This window comes from Protopterus annectens, chromosome 1.part0, assembly GCF_019279795.1.
Source record: "Protopterus annectens isolate FY-2018-M chromosome 1.part0, PAN1.0, whole genome shotgun sequence".
Lineage (NCBI taxonomy): Eukaryota > Metazoa > Chordata > Ceratodontiformes > Protopteridae > Protopterus > Protopterus annectens.
The window spans coordinates 164,330,837-164,348,728 of record NC_056725.1 but is presented as its reverse complement, the minus strand read 5'-3'; the positions used below and the strand labels follow the sequence as shown (position 1 = coordinate 164,348,728).

At 43.5% G+C, this 17,892-nt stretch overlaps 1 protein-coding gene across 1 annotated transcript in view; it reads right to left on the bottom strand.

Moving 5' to 3' along the window:
• The window catches only part of LOC122788139 (glia maturation factor gamma), a 515,865-nt gene that overhangs the window by 275,104 nt on the left and 222,869 nt on the right, over positions 1–17,892 (bottom strand). The gene's annotated exons all lie outside the window — the stretch shown is intronic.

Below are 17,892 nucleotides of genomic sequence, written 5' to 3'. Positions count from 1 at the left end.
CCACAGCCCAGAATTCAGCAAAACCTGAAATCTGGACTACTCTAGTTTAGAAAAGGCAGGAAACAAGGATTTTTTTTTTTTTTTTGCAGAACAGTAACTTACACAAGAAACACTGTAAATGCTTTAAACAGGCTAGCGCACTTGAGTGTGTAGCCTACAACAGTTAAACACAAAAACGACTTTAAATGACTTTTGAAGTGCAAAAACAGTAAAAAATACAAAAAACAATGCTTTTTAAATCTTAGATAAGCTAGAAACTCGCTTTATGGTGAGAAAATGCAGTCGCAGGTAGAAAGGCAGAGAAAAATACTTAATCTGTTGAAAGTCTCTCTTTTGTCTCTCTGCTGCTTATAGCACTCTGCAGGACACCACAAGGAGCTGTGCTGAGTTCGATACAATGGAATGCAGAATGCCTGTACAGCGAGACTATGCTGTGAAGCTGTATCTCAAGCTAACATGGCTAGTCTGCAAAGAGGGTACGACTTGCTGCCTTGCTTGTTGATATCAGAAATCACTGTGGTATTGTCTGTAACCACTTGAAGAGGTCCCAGGGACCAAAGATGGTTCAGAGAATTCTAAGTGCCTTGATCAGGGCATGCATCTCCTTGATGTTAACATGCTTATCTCGGTCCTTGGTGTCCAAAAAGAGGACATCTTTATTTAAGGATATTTGTTGTCTCCACCAGTGATTTATCTTCTAAAAAAAAAAAACAGTACTGGGATCTGAAAAGATAAAGGGGTGTTGATGATGGGACCAAAGAAATTTCAGATATCACTTATCTTTCTCATGTGGAGTCTTGCTAGGGGTATCATGAACGCCATGAGACCTAAAATCCTGAGGCATTCCCTCACATTGTCGGAGAGGAAAACCTTAGAAATAGGTCTAAAGATCTACTTCCTGTGAAATAAAAGTTCTTTGTACAGAGCTGGCATCCCAGGAACACAATCCTATGAGAGGAAGTCAGAAATTCTCTGTAGGACTCCCAGCTCGTGCAAGATCTCTCACACCCAAGAGACAGATTTGTGACATTTTGAAAAAGACCGAAAAGATGAGCAAGTCGTCTATATACAGAAAAATGTAGATACCCTGTAGCCTGCAATGAACTGTAACTGGAGCAAGACTTTGTGCACACTCTTGGTGCAGTGGACAGTTCAAAGGGTATGCAGAGAACTGATAAGATCACATTAAGAAATGCCTGAAGTCTGTATGATTAGGAATGTGGTAAGTATCTTAAGTCTAGAGGAAGACGAGGCAACAGATTGTGAAGTGATATCATTTTGAAATTGGGCACAATCAGAAACAGGTTTAGGAAAGAAAGTTCCAGAAATGGTCCCCAAACATTTTTTTTATTTGGACTAAGAACATCCTTGAATAAAACCCCTTCCCCAACTGTAAAGAGGAACTGGTTCTATCACTCCTTAGGATAGCATGCAATGTTAAACAGGAAGAAACAAGAGAGGCTGATAGGATGAGAAATGACCTCCTGGTAAGGAGGAATTTCCTCCTACTGCCATCTGTAACCCCAATGAGTGATTTTCAGAACCCATTTGTTTGGGTCATTCTGTTGCTAAAGAGAAAAGTGGAGATTCAGACTTTCTGTTAAGAGAAAAAGGCCAGGGTGGGAGTCATTGACTAGTGATTCAGACTTGGAGTGTCCTTGATTTTGGGTGATTCGAGACTTTTTGGATCCTCCTTTCCACTTCCGTTTACCTGAATTCCGTTAAGACTGTTTATTCTTCTGTTTTTTGGCAAAACTGGATGAGAAGAAAGAAAATTCCTTGGACAGATCGGAAAAGGATGGCTGGAAATTTTGAGAGAGACTCCCTGGATCAGCTTGCCGCTTTCATCACACTTTTGATCACCACAGCAGCAGAGGGACCAAACACTAAATCTTTATTCAAGGGAGAATTTATAATCTCATTTTTATCATCTTGGATGTTCTGAGAATGCAGGCAATCAAACCTCATTAAAACCGTACCAGTGGCCATAACCCTGGAAGTAATCATACTCACACTGCAAACATTGAGTAGTGACCAGTGCAATAGAAGAAACAAAGTTAGTTAAAGCAGAAACGGTAGATAAAGCATTCCTCATACTTTCACAATATAACAGAATAAACTTTTAACATATGAGCCTGGCATGGGGTCGGGGTGTCACTTCAAGTGACACCCCGACCCCATGTGCAAAACTGGAAAAAAAGGGTTGTGCATGGATGAATATGAGCCTGACAATTTACAGATTTTAAATTCAAAGTTGCAGAAGTATACATTTTTTTTCCATCCCCATCAATAATGTTCCCATCTTTATTAAACAGAGTAGGACTGGAATTAACTGAGTGCTTAGCAGCAGTGAAGTCAACTAAGATTATAGTTCCTGGGCCAGGTTTAGGAATGGTGTACAAAAATGTAAAAGTTCGAGGAACGTTACACATCCTATCTGCCTTTTTACGGACAGAAGGCTGTCTATTAGGAAAATTGCAGAAGTGAGATATACATCCTCTAAAGCAGACAATAGAGAAAGGACAGGTGTAGTTTCTGGAAAATCCTTCAGTAAAAACTCAGTATTTTCTGATAGACTGAGAAACATCAGTGTTTTCCCACTGAAAACACAAACATTCTAGCAATAGTCAGAGAGAAAGAAACGCCCACAGGGAGAATCAAAGAGCGCTCTCCTCAGAGTCTGAAGCAGTGACCTGTGGACAAAACCCTGAATCCATATCTTCCTGTTCAGATTCAGAACCTTGAATCTCTTCAGGAATGAAGGTATCCCCCTTTCTTTTACTGGAAAAGTACAGTTGTGTACCTACCATAAATGTAGATATTCGAGTGTATTCACTGTTGCAGTCATTACACTTGGGTTATCCTGCTGGCAGGCTACCTGCAGTAGGCCTGAATTCCAAAGTTCTGGTCTGGCATCGGTTGCTGTCGCCTCTTCCCTGATGTCAGTGCGCCAGGGGTATAAAAAGATGCAGCAGACACCATTTTCTTCAGTTTTTCTTACCCCAGATGTCAGATGCCCCCAAAAGGGTAGGCTAAAAACATTGCTCACAAAAAAGCATGCACTAAAATAAACATTACCTTCATCTACAAGCAAATACACCACATAGGTTGTATAGAATAGAGAAGTACAAATAAGTTCCAGCAAAGAAAGGGGGATGGTGAGTGGGTAACCTGGACTGCAACAGTGAATACACTCTAACATCTACATTTATGGTAGGTACACAGCTGTACTATGTTCATCGTGTTTCACTGTTGCAGTCATTACACTTGGGTTGAATCCCAAAGCTGAGGTTGGGTGGCTGGGTCTAAATAGAATTAGGAGTGGCTATGAGGCTCTGCAGAACTGCAGTGGCAAAGCCTGCTCTGGATTTAGAGTAAAGAGGTAAGTGGTAGTGCTTTGTAAAAGTGTGCAGTGAAGTCCAAGTAGCAGCCTCCAAAATATCCTTGGTTGGTACTCCTCTGAGGAAGGCTGCTGAGGTGGCTGCTGCCCTGGTCGAATGTGGCCTAATGCCTTTAGGCACTGATTTGCCATGTTGTGAATAGCAGAAACGAATGCAGTGTCCTATCCATTTTGAAATAGTCTGCTTGGGATAGCCTTTCCTTGTGATCCTGCAGCATATGCCACTAAAAGTTGCTCAGTCTTTCTGAAAGCTTTAGTTTTGTCCAAGTAGAAGCATAGCTGTCTGTGTATGTCCAAAGAATGCAGAAGTCTCTCCCCTTTATTCTGGGGATTTGGATAAAATGTAGGCAAATGAATGGTTTGATTAAGAGCCACACTGGCTACTACCTTAGGCATAAATGTTGGCTTTGTCCTCAGAGAAACCCTGTCCGGATGGAAAATGATAAAAGGTTCCACAGCCATTAATGCCTGTAACTCTGAGACTCTTCTTGCTGAAGTTATTGCTAGCAGCAGAGCTGTTTTTCATAAGAATTTTATCTCGGCTGTATTGGCTGGCTCAAAAGGAGGCAGTGTGAGCTTTTTCCAAGACAATGTTGAGGTCCCATGCAGGTATTGGTGCTTTTCTTGGGGGTCTTATGTTTTTGGCCCCTCTGAGGTACTGGCTTAGTAATGGATGTGAAAAAATAGGTGGGTCCGTATTGTAATAAGCTGAAATGGCAGAGGCATGGATCTTAATCGATGAAAAGGATAGGCCTTTGTCCAACATCTCAGTTAGGTATTGTAAAATCTGAGGAATATTTGGTACAAGCATGTCAATTCCTTGTGCCTGGTTCCAAGCACAGAATCTCCTCCATTTTTCTGCATATGATTTTCTGGTGCTGGGCCTCCTGGCCTCCAGGATAACATCCATAACTGCTTTGGAGAGAGGTGTGTCCTGAATGGTTACATTATCCGCCATGCAGCCAGACTTAGGGTTCTGAGTTGGCTGTGCAGTATCTGATTGCTTTGTTGGGTCAGTAAATGAGGAATTTGAGGTAATGTCCAGGATGGGCCTCTAGACTAGCTCTTTAGGATTGGGTACCAGTACTGGCATGGCCAGTCTGGGGCAATCAGGATCATTTTTGGCTTCTCTTGTCTGACCTTGAGGAGGAGAGACAATGGAGGAAAGGCATATACTGTAAGGTTTTTCCAGCTGAATGGAGCATCCACTTTCCATGCTAGCTTGTGATAAGTCCTTGTACAAAATCTCCGTAGTTGGCAGTTGTGAGGGGAGGCAAATAGATCTATGTCTGGGGATCCCCATTTTCTTGTTATTATGCTGAAGATTTGTGGATCTAGTTTCTACTCATGAGGATCCATGAGGTTTCTGCTTAGTTCGTCTGCCAGAGTATTTGTCTTTCCTGGCAGGAATTGTGCTTACAGGTGTATCTGATGAGTCAATGCGGTGTTCCACAAAATCATGGCTTGTCTGCAGAGGGGGTAGGAATGTGTGCCTCCCTGCTTGTTTATGTACCACATGACTGTAGTATTGTCAGTCTTTAATCAGCAGTTGTCCTGGATAAAGTAGATCCTTGAAAGCTGTCAGGGCATTCTGGACAGCCAGCATTTCTTTTAGATTGATATGAAGATGTCTTTGGCTTGAGGGCCATGTGCCCTGAATACATTTTCCTGCCATGTGGGCCCCCCAGGCATAATCTGATGCATCTGTTATTGTCTGCCTGGCAGTGGGTAAAGTGAAAGGCTGCCCCTTGTTGTGGTGACAGGCCTGTGCCCACCATCAAAACTCCTGTTGCAGGCAGGGAATAAGGGTTTTTCCAGGCTGTGGCAATGTTGAGTCCAAACACATTTTAGATACCATTGAAGTTTTCTCATATGCAGTCTTGCATATGGAATTAACAGAATGCAGGACGCCATGAAGCCCAAAGCCTGCAGAATTTTTTTTTGCAGATAACTGGGTTTTTGTTGCCAACATTTTGAAGTAAGAAGTCAGTTGCCTTTGTTTGTCTGGTGTGAGATAGGCCATCTGGGCAGTTGTATTTAAGCTTGCACCCAGGAATATTGTCTCTTGAGAGGGTACTAGTTTTGATTTATTTTCGTTTACTGTGTACCCTAGGCAAATTAGCAATCTTTTTAGAAACGCCAGATGCTTTAGTAGAATGTCCTTGTTCTCTACTTGAATAAGGCAGTCGTCCAAGTAGGGATATATTTGAATTCCTCTTTGTCTGCAAAAAGCAATTACTGGTGTCAGGCATTTTGTGAAGATCCTGGGCGCAGTAGATAAGCCAAAGGGCAGTGCAGAGAATTGGTATTGCATTGAGCCAGCTATGAATCTGAGGCATCTTCTGCACGATTGTCTGATTGGGACGTGCAGGTATGCCTCTCAAGTCCAAGGTTACAAGCCAAGCCTTCTTGCCCAGCATGAGCAGAAGCTGCTGCAGTGTCAACATTTTGAACTTTGGAACGCCCAGAAAAGTGTTTAGAATAAGACAGGTCCAGTACTGGTCTCCAGGCTTTGTCCTTTCTGGGTACCAAGAAAAGACGCAAGTAAAATCCTTGTCCCTGCTCCTGTAGTGGTACTCGCTAAATGGTCCTCATGTGCATGAGGGATAAAACTTGCTTTTGTGCCTCTGCCCATGGATTGTGTGGCAGGTCTGGCATGCCTTTTGCCTTTGGCAGGGTGTGAAGGTGGAACCTGTAACCCTGAGAAACTATATTCAAGACCCATTTGTCCTGGGTGATCATGTGTCAGTTTTGTGAAAAAAGTGCTAGTTTTCCCCCGAAGGGAGCGTCCAAAAGATAAGTGCTTGGTACTGGTAGAGGAAAGTCATTGGGACTGTTTCCTATAAGGTTGAAATTTGTCTTCTCCGCTTTTGGAGGTAGAAGCACCCCATTGTTTAGGCCTGTATGAGCCTTGGGGCTAGGATCTGCCTCTAGAGCGCCTGTATCTGCCACTGGAAAGGACCAATTTTTTTGAAGGCAAGTTCCTGCTAAATCTGGGTGGCTGTACCTGTAAGAAATCCTTAACTGTCTGCATAGATTTCGCTTTATCCTCCATTTTCTTCAACACCTCCTCTGCCTTAACACCAAACAAAGTATCATGCTGTAATGGAGCATCTAATAATTTTGCTTTAACATGATCAGGCAGATTCTGTTCCTTTAACCAAGCATGTCTCCTAATCACAGAACCAGTTACAGCAGGCCCTACAAGAGGCCTCCAAAGAATCAAAACCACATTGCCAAGTATGTTTTCCCACCTGTTCAGCTGCATGCAATAAATCCTGCATTTCCTTGTCTTCAGCACATTCAGTATTTGTCAACATTTTCTGTTTTAACAGTGACATTAAGTATTGCTGATATTTAAGCATATGAAACTGACAATTTAAAGCCCTTACAGCCAAGGTAGCAGAAGTGTAAACTTTTTTCCCCCCATCTGTCCAGTGCTCTAGAATCCCTATCAGAGGGAACAGGGTTTTTTGCAGTGGAAGCCTTGACCCCTTTGGGACCCGGAGATATAGTTTCTGGGTCAGCAGCAGGGTTTTTATACAGAAATTTATGACAGTCTGGAACCCTGCAGTACCTGTCTGGCTTAACGGGTGCAGGGGGTATAGAGTCTGGAGACAGGCCGGACTCTGAAAAAACATCATCTACAATGTCCAGAAAGTAATCCTCAGGAGGAGAAGCTGAAGGAATGGATTCTTCAGCATCAGAATCCTCATAGGAAGGAAGAGAGTATTCCTGATCAGAGGAGGAATCAGAAGAAATGGAAACCTCATCTGAAGATTCATATTCTGTCTCTTGCCTAGGCCTCTTATCAGGAGGGGGGTGGGAGCCCCTGATCATAGTAATGAGGTCTTCGGCCATTTTGAGCATCTGTTTTTTAGGCATGGAAGTCTGTCCTGGAGAATGCTGTACTTGTTTCTTTGTCTTTAGAGCTGCTTTAGTCTTTGGCTTTGAAGCTGAAGATGGCTTTACGTACAACTGTGTCGGTTTAAAAACACCCTCAGAAGCCGATGCCTGCACAGCAGCTCTGGACCCATCTGAGGGAATAGTTTCCAAGGATCCAATACCTTGAGTTTCCAGAGGCTCAGTCGGCTCTACGTGGGAGTCGGAAGCGGCCTGTGGCTCTGAGGTAGCGGGTGTCAGGTGCTGCAAAAGCACCTCACTGAGAACCGGCGACTAACTTAGAGGAAGTCTCATCATCGGTTTTGGACCTCGGATGCCTGTCCTTGTGTTTTTTTTATAGACTCCGGTCGTCAGATGTTCCGCCGGCATTGTATAATTGAATCTGCGGCCAAAGTAATGAAAGGCAAAATCGTACCGATGCTTAGTGCGTTTGTTAAATCTAGCACAAAACCGACAACAAGCAACGTCGTGGTCAGGGCCTAGGCAAGGAATACAGTAAGAGTGAAAATCCTTATGAGGTATTTGCTTCCCACAAGAAATACAATTGTTAATTTTTTCTGACATCGGTCTGGAGCAAGAAAAACAGTTTCCCCAATGGGGTACTTAGCTTTAATGAAGACTTCGGATCTGAATTTCGAAAATCTCAGGAGTCGGCCGACCAGCACTTGGGAACTGCTTTTGCTTCGGGCACCGCGTGGCAAGAAATACTGAAGAAAATGGCGTTGACTGCATCTTGTATACCCCTGGCGCACTGACGTCAGGGAAGAGGCGACAGCAACAGACGCCAGACCAGGACTTTGGAATTCAGGCAGACTGCGGGTAGCCTGCCAGCAGGATAACCCAAGTGTAATGACTGTAACAGTGAAACACGATGAACATCTACTCTACAAGAAGGATCAATAGCATGAATCATACCCTGAGACAGTCCCACTAAACTACTCCTATCCAAAGAAATTTGAGGAGTACAAGATACATGTTTAAAGTTTGCAGTTTCTTTTTGACAGGGAAAATGGGGCCAACCAAGTTATTAATGGCAGACGCTGCTTCCCCAGGGATGGGAACAGCATTCTGACCCAACAGGGAAACCTTCCTTGCTCTTTCCACCAGGAAGGATAAGAGTAGCTCTCCCTTGCCCACTGAGGGGACCCCAATAGCCACAGAGGATGTGGCTAACCCCCGGTCCACAATGGCTGATTATGCTATACTACAGGGATCTGGGGTAAAAGGATGAGTGGCCTGAGGTACAACAAATGGCCACAACAGAGTCACCCGCCTGTTGCTGAGGCAAACTGCTAGCCTGCTGTGGTGAGAAAGGCTGTTTGCTTAACTTTTTTCTTTTTCTGGCTGGAAGTAGGACAGACTATGAGACTGAATCTGTTCCATGGTCAAGCCGAAAATGGTGCTTCCATCCTGGGGGAAAACCAAGCAACAATACCAGTAAAACTACCAATCCACAATTTCTTTTTCTCTCAAAAAAATAACAGCAAAAACCACTTACCAACAATATGGCAGCCCCACAATGGAAAAAAATATTTTCTGAGGACAAACACTGACAGAAATGAGTGCGTTGTTTAAAAATATGTTACAATCTCTAGACAATCTGCTGAAACACAACACTCCTAGCTTTAAAATAATTTCCTAAAGAAGAAAGTAACACCAGTTTAAAAAAAAAAAAAAAAAAAAAAAAAAAAAAATGGAAGCCCCCCCCCCCCCCCCACCAAAAGGAACTTACCTGCCCAGCTTAAAAAAAGTGGCAACTCACTGTCGATCCTCAAAAGCCTCAGAGGAGCATAATCTTCAGCGGCAATAATGCTCCGTAGGGCTTCACAGTGAGCTCAGTTCATGCTTAACAATTTGGGCATGTGGAAGGTGCCCTGAAGCTTTGGAAGCTGGACAGCTGCTGTATCCTTGGCGGGATAAAACTCGTATAGCTAAGGCTACTGCAGCAGTGATCAATATGAAGAACATCCCATAATATAATAAAAGGAAATGAAGCAGAGAGCAGGTAATGGTTGGACTGAGCAACTGATGCCAGCTCTCCCATCCCAGGGGAAAGAAAGCAGTTTGATCCACAGCACTGGTGACATCCAAGCAAACCCCTCAAAGATCACTGATCAGGCCATAATACCACTGAGCAGCAATTCATGCTGTAGTCTGGGAAAAGTACAGTTTTGTACCTACCATAAATGTAGATGTTCGAGTGCTAATACAGCTGCAGTAATCACAGATGGGTTTTCAGCCGTCAGGCGGTCCCTCGGTCGGCCGAATTCCAAAGTCTTGGTCCGGCGTCGGTTGTCGTCGCCTACTCTTCTGACGTCAGGATGGCCAGAGTATATAAGACACAGCCGACGCCATGTTCTTCAGTCTTTCTTGCCCCAGATGTCAGGTGCCCCCAAAAGGAAGGCAATACATAAGTAAAGCTTATCCACATATGCAAGCAATGCAATGTAATGCAAAATCAGTGTAAGCAAGCAAATAAAACATAGCAGGATAACCCAGTCAGGAGGTATGAAGAGGTTGTTAGGCCCCATGCCCTTACCAAGAGGGGAAGGAGGGAGGGAAACCTGTACTGCAGCTGTATTAGCACTCGAACATCTACATTTATGGTAGGTACAAAACTGTACTATGTTCATCGTGCATACAGCTGCAGTAATCACAGATGGGTAGAGTCCCAAAGCTATGCATAGGGTGGTAGGTATTATGAGGAACTGGGTTGAGCCAGAATGCCCTGCAAAACAGCAGTGGCAAAGCCTGCTCTTGTTCTGGAATATAAGGGTAGGTGGTAGTGTTTTGTGAAGGTATGTACAGAACTCCAAGTGGCTGCCTCCAAAATATCCTTAGTAGGCACACCTCTGAGGAAGGCTGTAGAGGTTGCTGTGGCCCTGGTGGAGTGAGATCGGATACCAGAAGGGACAGGTTTCCCATGATAGGAGTAACAAAATCGTATGCAGTGGCCAATCCACTTGGAAATGGTCTGTTTGGTAACTGGATTCCCTTGAGCCCCTATGGCATAGGACACAAAAAGTGTTCTGATTTCCTGAAGGACTTTGTTCTGTCCAAATAGTAACGTAGCTGCCTATGGATGTCTAAAGAGTGAAGCAGCCTTTCCCCCTTGTTTTGAGGTTTAGGATAAAAGGTAGGTAGGTGTATGGCTTGGTTTAAGGCTACCCTGGATACCACTTTTGGCATAAAAGATGGATTAGTACGAAGGGAAACCCTATCCTGATGGAAGATGAGGAAGGGCTGCACCGCCATGAGGGCCTGTAGTTCAGAAACCCTACGAGCTGAAGTGATGGCCAGAAGGAAAGCTGTTTTCCAGGACAAATGTTGCAGATCTGTTGAGGCAGCAGGTTCAAAGGGAGGCAATGTTAATTTTTCTAGTATGTAATTAAGGTCCCAGGCTGGTATTGGTTGCTTCCTTGGAGGTCTTATATTCTTAGCCCCTCTGAGGAACTGCCGTAGGAGTGGGTGAGAGAATAAAGGAGGATCCGTGTTGAATTCTGCCGAAATGGCTGAGGCGTGTATTTTAATGGAAGAAAATGAAAGTCCACTGTTCAGCAGTTCAGCTAGGTACTGTAAAACCTGAGGCAAGTTCAGTTTTCTAGGGTCCTGTCCTCTTTTCTCATTCCAACAGCAAAACCGCTTCCATTTTGCGGAGTAAGCTTTTCTAGTAGATGGTCTTCTGGCCTCCAAAATGACATCCTGCACCTCCTTGGAGAGTAGGGTCTGTTGTGGTGTTAAGGAATTTTCCATGCAGCGAGGTTGAGTGTTTTCAGCTGACTGTGAAGGGTTTTGTAGCTGTTCTGAGTCAGCAGAAGAGGTATTAGAGGCAGGGACCAGGGAGGAGTATGTGTTAGGCTCCTCAGGAGTGGATACCAGTGTTGCCTTGGCCAGTCTGGAGCAATTAGTATCATCCTCGGTTTGTCTGTTCTTGCTTTCAAAAGCACCTTGGGCAGAAGAGGTAGAGGTGGGAATGCATAAACTGTCCATGTTGTCCAACTGAATGAAAGGGCGTCCACTTTCCAGGCCTTTGGATGGAAGGTCCTTGAACAAAACTTTTTCAATTGATGGTTCCTGTGGGAGGCAAAAAGATCTATGCCTGGCCTCCCCCACGCTTGGATTATCTCCGTGAACACCTGCGGATGTAGCTTCTATTCGTGTGGATCTGTCATATTCCTGCTCAGAGTGTCTGCCAGTGTGTTTTCCAGTCCTGGCAAGTACTGTGCTTGAAGTTCTATTTGTCTTTCCAGAGCCAAGTTCCACAGAGTCATGGCTAGTCTGCACAAGGGGTATGAGTGTGTTCCTCCTTGTTTGTTTATGTACCACATTACTGTGGTGTTGTCTGTTCTTATCAGTAATTGTCCTGGATGCAGGAAGTCCTTGAAAGCTGTAATTGCATTTATTACTGCTAGCATTTCTTTTTGATTGATGTGAAGGTGCTTTTCCTTTTGGGACCATCTGCCCTGAATGCACCTGTCCTTCATGTGCACCCCCCAGGCGTAATCTGAGGCGTCTGTGGTTATGACTTGTTTTGCTTGAGGCTTGCAGAATGGAAGGCCTGTGTTTACTTGACATGCTTGGGCCCACCATAGAAATTCCTTTTGCAGACATGGAATTATTGGTATAATTGCTTCCAAGCTGTGACTGTGTTGAGACCATAGATTTTTTAGGTACCATTGAAGTTTCCTCATATGCAGCTTTGCACATGGGATTAGAAGAATGCAAGATGCCATGAATCCCAGAGCCTGCAGGATTTTCCTTGCAGTAAGCCTGGTACTTTTTGCTAGTGTTTTGAAGTACTGAGATAATTGCCCTTGTTTTTCTGGCGTAAGGTATGCCATCTGGGTGTTTGTGTCCAAGCTGGCACCCAGGAAGGTTATTTTCTGAGATGGTGTTAGCCTTGATTTCTCCTTGTTGAAGGTGTATCCCAGAGAAAGCAGTAACCGTGTCACATATGCCAGATGTTCCAGTAGTATGTGTTTGCTGTCCGCTTGGATCAGGCAGTCGTCCAGATAAGGGTAAATTTGTATCCCTTGAAGTCTGCAATAGGCAATCACTGATGCCAGGCACTCTGTGAATACTCTGGGCGCAGTAGATAAGCCAAAGGGCAATGCAGAGAATTGATAGTGGATTGAACCTGCAAGAAATCTGAGGTATCTTCTGCAGCTTTGTCTGACTGGGACATGCAGGTATGCCTCCTTGAGGTCCAATGTTACCAGCCAAAACTCCTTGCCCAGCATGGGAAGAAGTTGCTGTAATGTGAGCATCTTGAATTTTGGTACGAGTAGAAATGTGTTTAGGATGGATAAGTCCAGAATGGGTCTCCAGTCGGTTCCTTTTCTTGGTACCAGGAAGAGTCTTGAATAAAAACCTTGACCTTGTTGGTGCGTAGGTACCTTTTGTATAGCTCTCATGTTTAGGAGCTTTGAAATTTGCAGTTGTGCCTCTACCCTTTGATTTTGTGGTAGGTTTGGCATGCCTCTCATTTTTGGAAGAGTGTGAAATTGAAATTTGTAGCCTCTGTGTATAATGTCCAGTATCCATTTGTCTGTTGTGACAATATGCCAATTGCTTGCAAATAATGCTAGTTTCCCTCCCAAAGGTGCTGCCAGCTGAGACTTGCTTGGCATGGAAATGAGGGAGTCATTGTGTTTGCTTCCTGTATTATTGTGCACTGTCTTCACCACCTCTAGGTGCTGGAGATTGCCATTGTCTGCCTCTATATGATCCTTGTGATTGCCCTCTGCCCCTTGTGCGTCTGTATCTACCTCTTTGGGGCTTGTCAGAGGCTGGAAAGGACCAGTTTTTTGAAGGCCAATTCCTGCTAAATCGTGGTGGCTGGACCTGTAAGAAAGCTTTGACAGTTTGCATAGATTTGGCCTTTTCTTCCATTTTTCGTAGTATATCCTCAGCATTAGTACCAAAAAGTACATCCTTTTGTAAAGGAGCATCAAGAAGTTTAGCTTTCACATGATCAGGCAAATTTTGTTCCCTAAGCCAGGCATGTCTGCGAATGACTGATCCTGTAGCAGCCGCTCTACTGGAGGCCTCTAGGGCATCATAACCACATTGTAAGGTGTGTTTACCCACTTGTTCCGCACTATGCATCATATCCTGTAACTCTTTTAAGTCTGGTTGTTCAGGTTGAGACATTTTGTTTTTTAACTGTGATAACAGGAACTGTTGATATTTAATCATATGAAACTGGCAGTTTAAGGCCCTCATGGCTAGGGTGGCCGAGGTATATACCTTCTTACCCCACCTTTCTAGAGATCTAGATTCCCTTTCTGCAGGAAGTGGATTCTTGGCAGTGGAGGCCTTTAATCCCTTAGGGCCTTGTGAAATGGTTTCAGGGTCAGCATTATGGCCTTTGTAGAGAAATTGGTGAGAACTGGGTACTTTGTAATATCTATCAGGCTTTACTGGTGCAGGAGGCAGAGAATCAGGATTTAGACAAGCCTCCGAATATACATCATCCAGTACCTCCAACACAGGGGGTATAGCCAGAGGTCTGTGCTGAGGTAACCAAAGAAATTCCCTAAGTCTTTTCTTGTAGGGTTACCACCTGTCCCACTTTACGAGGGACAGTCCCTCTTTGGGCAGTTGTGTCCTGCAAAAAAAATCAAAAAATGGCAAATGTCCTGACATTTTAGGACAAAAATATTTCCTAATTTTTTTAATAGTTGTATAAAACAGTTATTTTTTTTTATCTGAAACACCTAAAGGTTATATGAAATGGCCTAAGCAACTCAAATGCTACAAGAATAAGCTTTTATTTTGGCAAAAAAGTGAAGTTCTATCCTTTGTACTGGTAAGTGGCATGTTTTGTCCTGCAAAATCTGACATGTCTACAAAAAATGTCCCACTTTGGACATTTGAAAAGGTGGTAACCCTATTTTCTTGGAATCTGAAAAGTCTTGGCCTTCCCAATGGAAATGTTCCCTCAAGGTGTGCAAGGTTTCCCCAAAAGAAAAATCCTCAGGGGGGGATACAGAAGGAATGGACTGTTCTGCATCCGAATCCTCAAAAGGGGAGTAAGAGTGTTCCTCTGCATCAGAATGTTCAGATAAAATGGATCCCTGATCAGAAGAGGGGGATTCTTCCTCCACTCTGGGTCTCTTGTCAGGAGGGGGCTGAGAACCTCTGATAAGAGTTATTAAGTCCTCAGCCATTTTAAGCATCTGTTTCTTAGGCATCGGTCCAGGAGATGGGCCTTGAGCAGCAGGCCTAGTGTGATGCCTGGCTGCTTTGGATTTAGTAAAGGCCTTAATAGAAAAAGAAGATGAAGGCCTAAATACACCATGGGTGGAGGTGGATCTGTCCACATTAGTAGGCTCGACATAAGCCGGGGCTTCGGTTGTAGTCTGGGAAAGGGCCGATGACCCAGCGGTCTCGGGTACAGAAGACACCGCCAAAGGAGTGTCGCCGGTAGTCAGGGACTGCAAAGGCGTCGCTGAGAACCGGACCGGTAGCCTGTTTCGCGTGGTGTCGGTGGAGACCGGGCCTCGCGTCGGTCCTTTTCCTTGCGTTTTTGGATAAACGGTAGTCGGAGTGTCCGGCGACATTTTATAGTCAAAAGCTTTACCAAAAAGTGTTGGGCGAACTCCGCCCGGCGCTGATAGTGCGTTTATTGAAGGTAGCGCAAAGCGACAGCCCGAGACGCCGTGGTCTGGGCCCAAACAAGGTATGCAAAGGGAATGGAAATCCTTATGCGGTATTTGCTTCCCACAAGAAATACAATTATTAACTTTTTCTGACATCGGTCTGAGGCAAGAAAAATTTCCCCAACGGGGTACTTAGCTTTAATGAAGACTTCGGTTCCTAATATTTTCGTAATTCAGGAGCTGGCCGACCGGCACTTGCGAACTGCTTCTGCTTCGGGCACCGCGCGGCAAAAAAGACTGAAGAACATGGCGTCGGCTGTGTCTTATATACTCTGGCCTTCCTGACGTCAGAAGAGTAGGCGACGACAACCGACGCTGGACCAAGACTTTGGAATTCGGCCGACCGAGGGACCGCCTGACGGCTGAAAACCCATCTGTGATTACTGCAGCTGTATGCACGATGAACATCAACCCATGTTATGTATGCATCAGCACTGCAGACCTGCTCCAGTGAAGCACATTATCAGGTTGCAATGGGGAATGGAGTTAAGGCTTAACCTAGAAAAAATACTTCATTGCCTGGATGATGGTCCTGAGAAAAGGAATGCTGTTGACTCCATTGTTTTCTCCATGCACATGTGAAAAAAATGACAGAGTAAAGCGCTTACAGAAAATAAGATTCTCCAAAAACAAATGGTATTAACTTGTTGCACACACTTACTACAAGAGTTTCATTAATAAACCAATTACTATAATTTATTTCTTTCACTAGGTTTATTTGTTAAAAAAAAATAGCAAGACAAAGATTTGAAATCAATCCAAAGAAAGAAAATCAAAATGAGCAATTATTAAAACAGTGAATATAAACAAGGAGAATAAAAGCTGTATACAAGAACACAAAAAACTTAATTCCCAAGTAAAGTTTTGTTTATAGATTATCAATTCATATAAAAAACACACAGCATCTCACCCGACAACATACAAATTCATCTTCATAGTAAAACTGTCAGCTTTAAAATGACAAGTAATGTGCTTGGATGAGCACATGTGAACATCTAAACAGGTTGTGTTGCTTACACACTTTATCTACAGTATTACAATATGTGGATTCCTTCATGCAGCAATATCCACTCCATAAGGAGTTAAACATGGGTCCTGCCTACCTAAGCTGATGGCAACTTATATGGATGTAAAAGACACAGCACTTACTGAAAAGAATAGGGGAAATTTCCCTGATATTCGGGTCAAGTTTCACCTAGTCAGTATGAATACCACCACGGGTCTCCCTGAACAGAGGACAATGGCTTTGTGGGACTAAGCCGGTCAAATAAAGCTTAAATAAAATGTATAGTAGAACACGACTGATTTCTGCTACCATTTTTTTTTTTTTTTTACTAGTTAAACACAATTCTTTCCCACAAGCATTATAGCTCATGCACATGCACTAAGAATTATATGTCAGCCATGTACAGATTATAAAAGAGTGGCATTACTACAATAAGTACTTACTGAAATTACACAGTAAAATTATGCCTTCAATCCTTTTGTACTTTATCTGTGAAACATCTGCCAGTAGAATCTGTAAGAGACGGCGTGTACAACTTTAAAACTTTCTACCTGGAGTTCTGCTTTAGATCCTTTCTAGCAATAACCTACATAAGAAAGGGTGTTAAACAGAGTTATACACTTACTGAAATGACAAATCTAAATGGTCAACTCCATCTTCATCACCTTCAGGAACAGGGCCACCAGGACTTAGCTCAGTATTATACCCAGTCCCTTCCTCTTTTACTCATTATGATGTGCATCTAAGAACCCTTCTTTTTAAGCGCACGCTAAGGCAGAGTAGAAAAAATCGTTGTCAGCTAGAGTGTACCAGAACAAGGCAGGGGAACAGATGTAGGTATGATGATGAAGATGGAGATGCGTCATTACTTTTAAGTACAATATGTTTATAACGGACTGGATGTTGATAACAGAGACTGGGAGTTGCGTCTTCATCACCCTCAGGACAGAGTGTCAAATTTAGCTCTAAAGATAGTTTTCTAGGAATAATATCCTTAGTAACTGCAGAATTGAAGCTGGAGAGCAGATCCATGATAACATGCTGCGGGAGGTAAAACATTGCGAACAAGTAATAAAAATAATCCCCTAGGAAACACTGCTGGGAGCTACTGGAAAATTAACCATAATTAGAGAATTAATTTTGAGAGAGTAGAAAGTCCAGTTGTGCAAGAACTTACGATAACAGCAGACATTAAAATACTGCAGCAGTGAACAGTCTAATGTATAGGAAGCATCCTGCCAAGGATACCCAATGTCTGGTCAGTATACCAAAAGACTGGGTCCCTTTCTCTTGCATCATGTGTTGATCGCATGCCTAAAGCACTTGAGGGCCAAGTGGTACAGAAGTAACGTATAGGAGCAAAAAAACCTCAGGATTTTCTTGCCTCACACCAAAACCCACAGAGTTAGGACAGGCAAGAAAGAGAAGGCAAACAACAGTAAATGTATACACAAATATATATGCAACTATGCAAACATACACATGCCAAGTGTATGGGTGGAAAGGAATGTGATGCTCACCTCTGTCAAAAAAGGAGAACTAGAAGGGAGAACTAGCTAGTTTAGACAAAACTGCAACAGTGATCAGCTGGACAGCTTCCGTTACAATAAGTTCTTCCACAACTGTAATATGGTCTTCCATGATGGCTGCTGTAGCATGACCATATGAGAAGATTCCTAGACAACAATAAGGGAGGAGGACTGAAACTTATTTGCAAACCATATTTGGTATCCCAAAACTCCGTAAGGATTTAAACCCCCCCACCCCGATGTACTACTGTGGACACAAAGGCATCTATCATGCTCCCTCCTGCTAAATATACTGACCAGAGCATTAAGGGGATACTGGATAAATTTGGTTATTTATATAAGGACTCATGGGATTTTTTTAATCAAAAATAACTAATGGGATTTACTCTG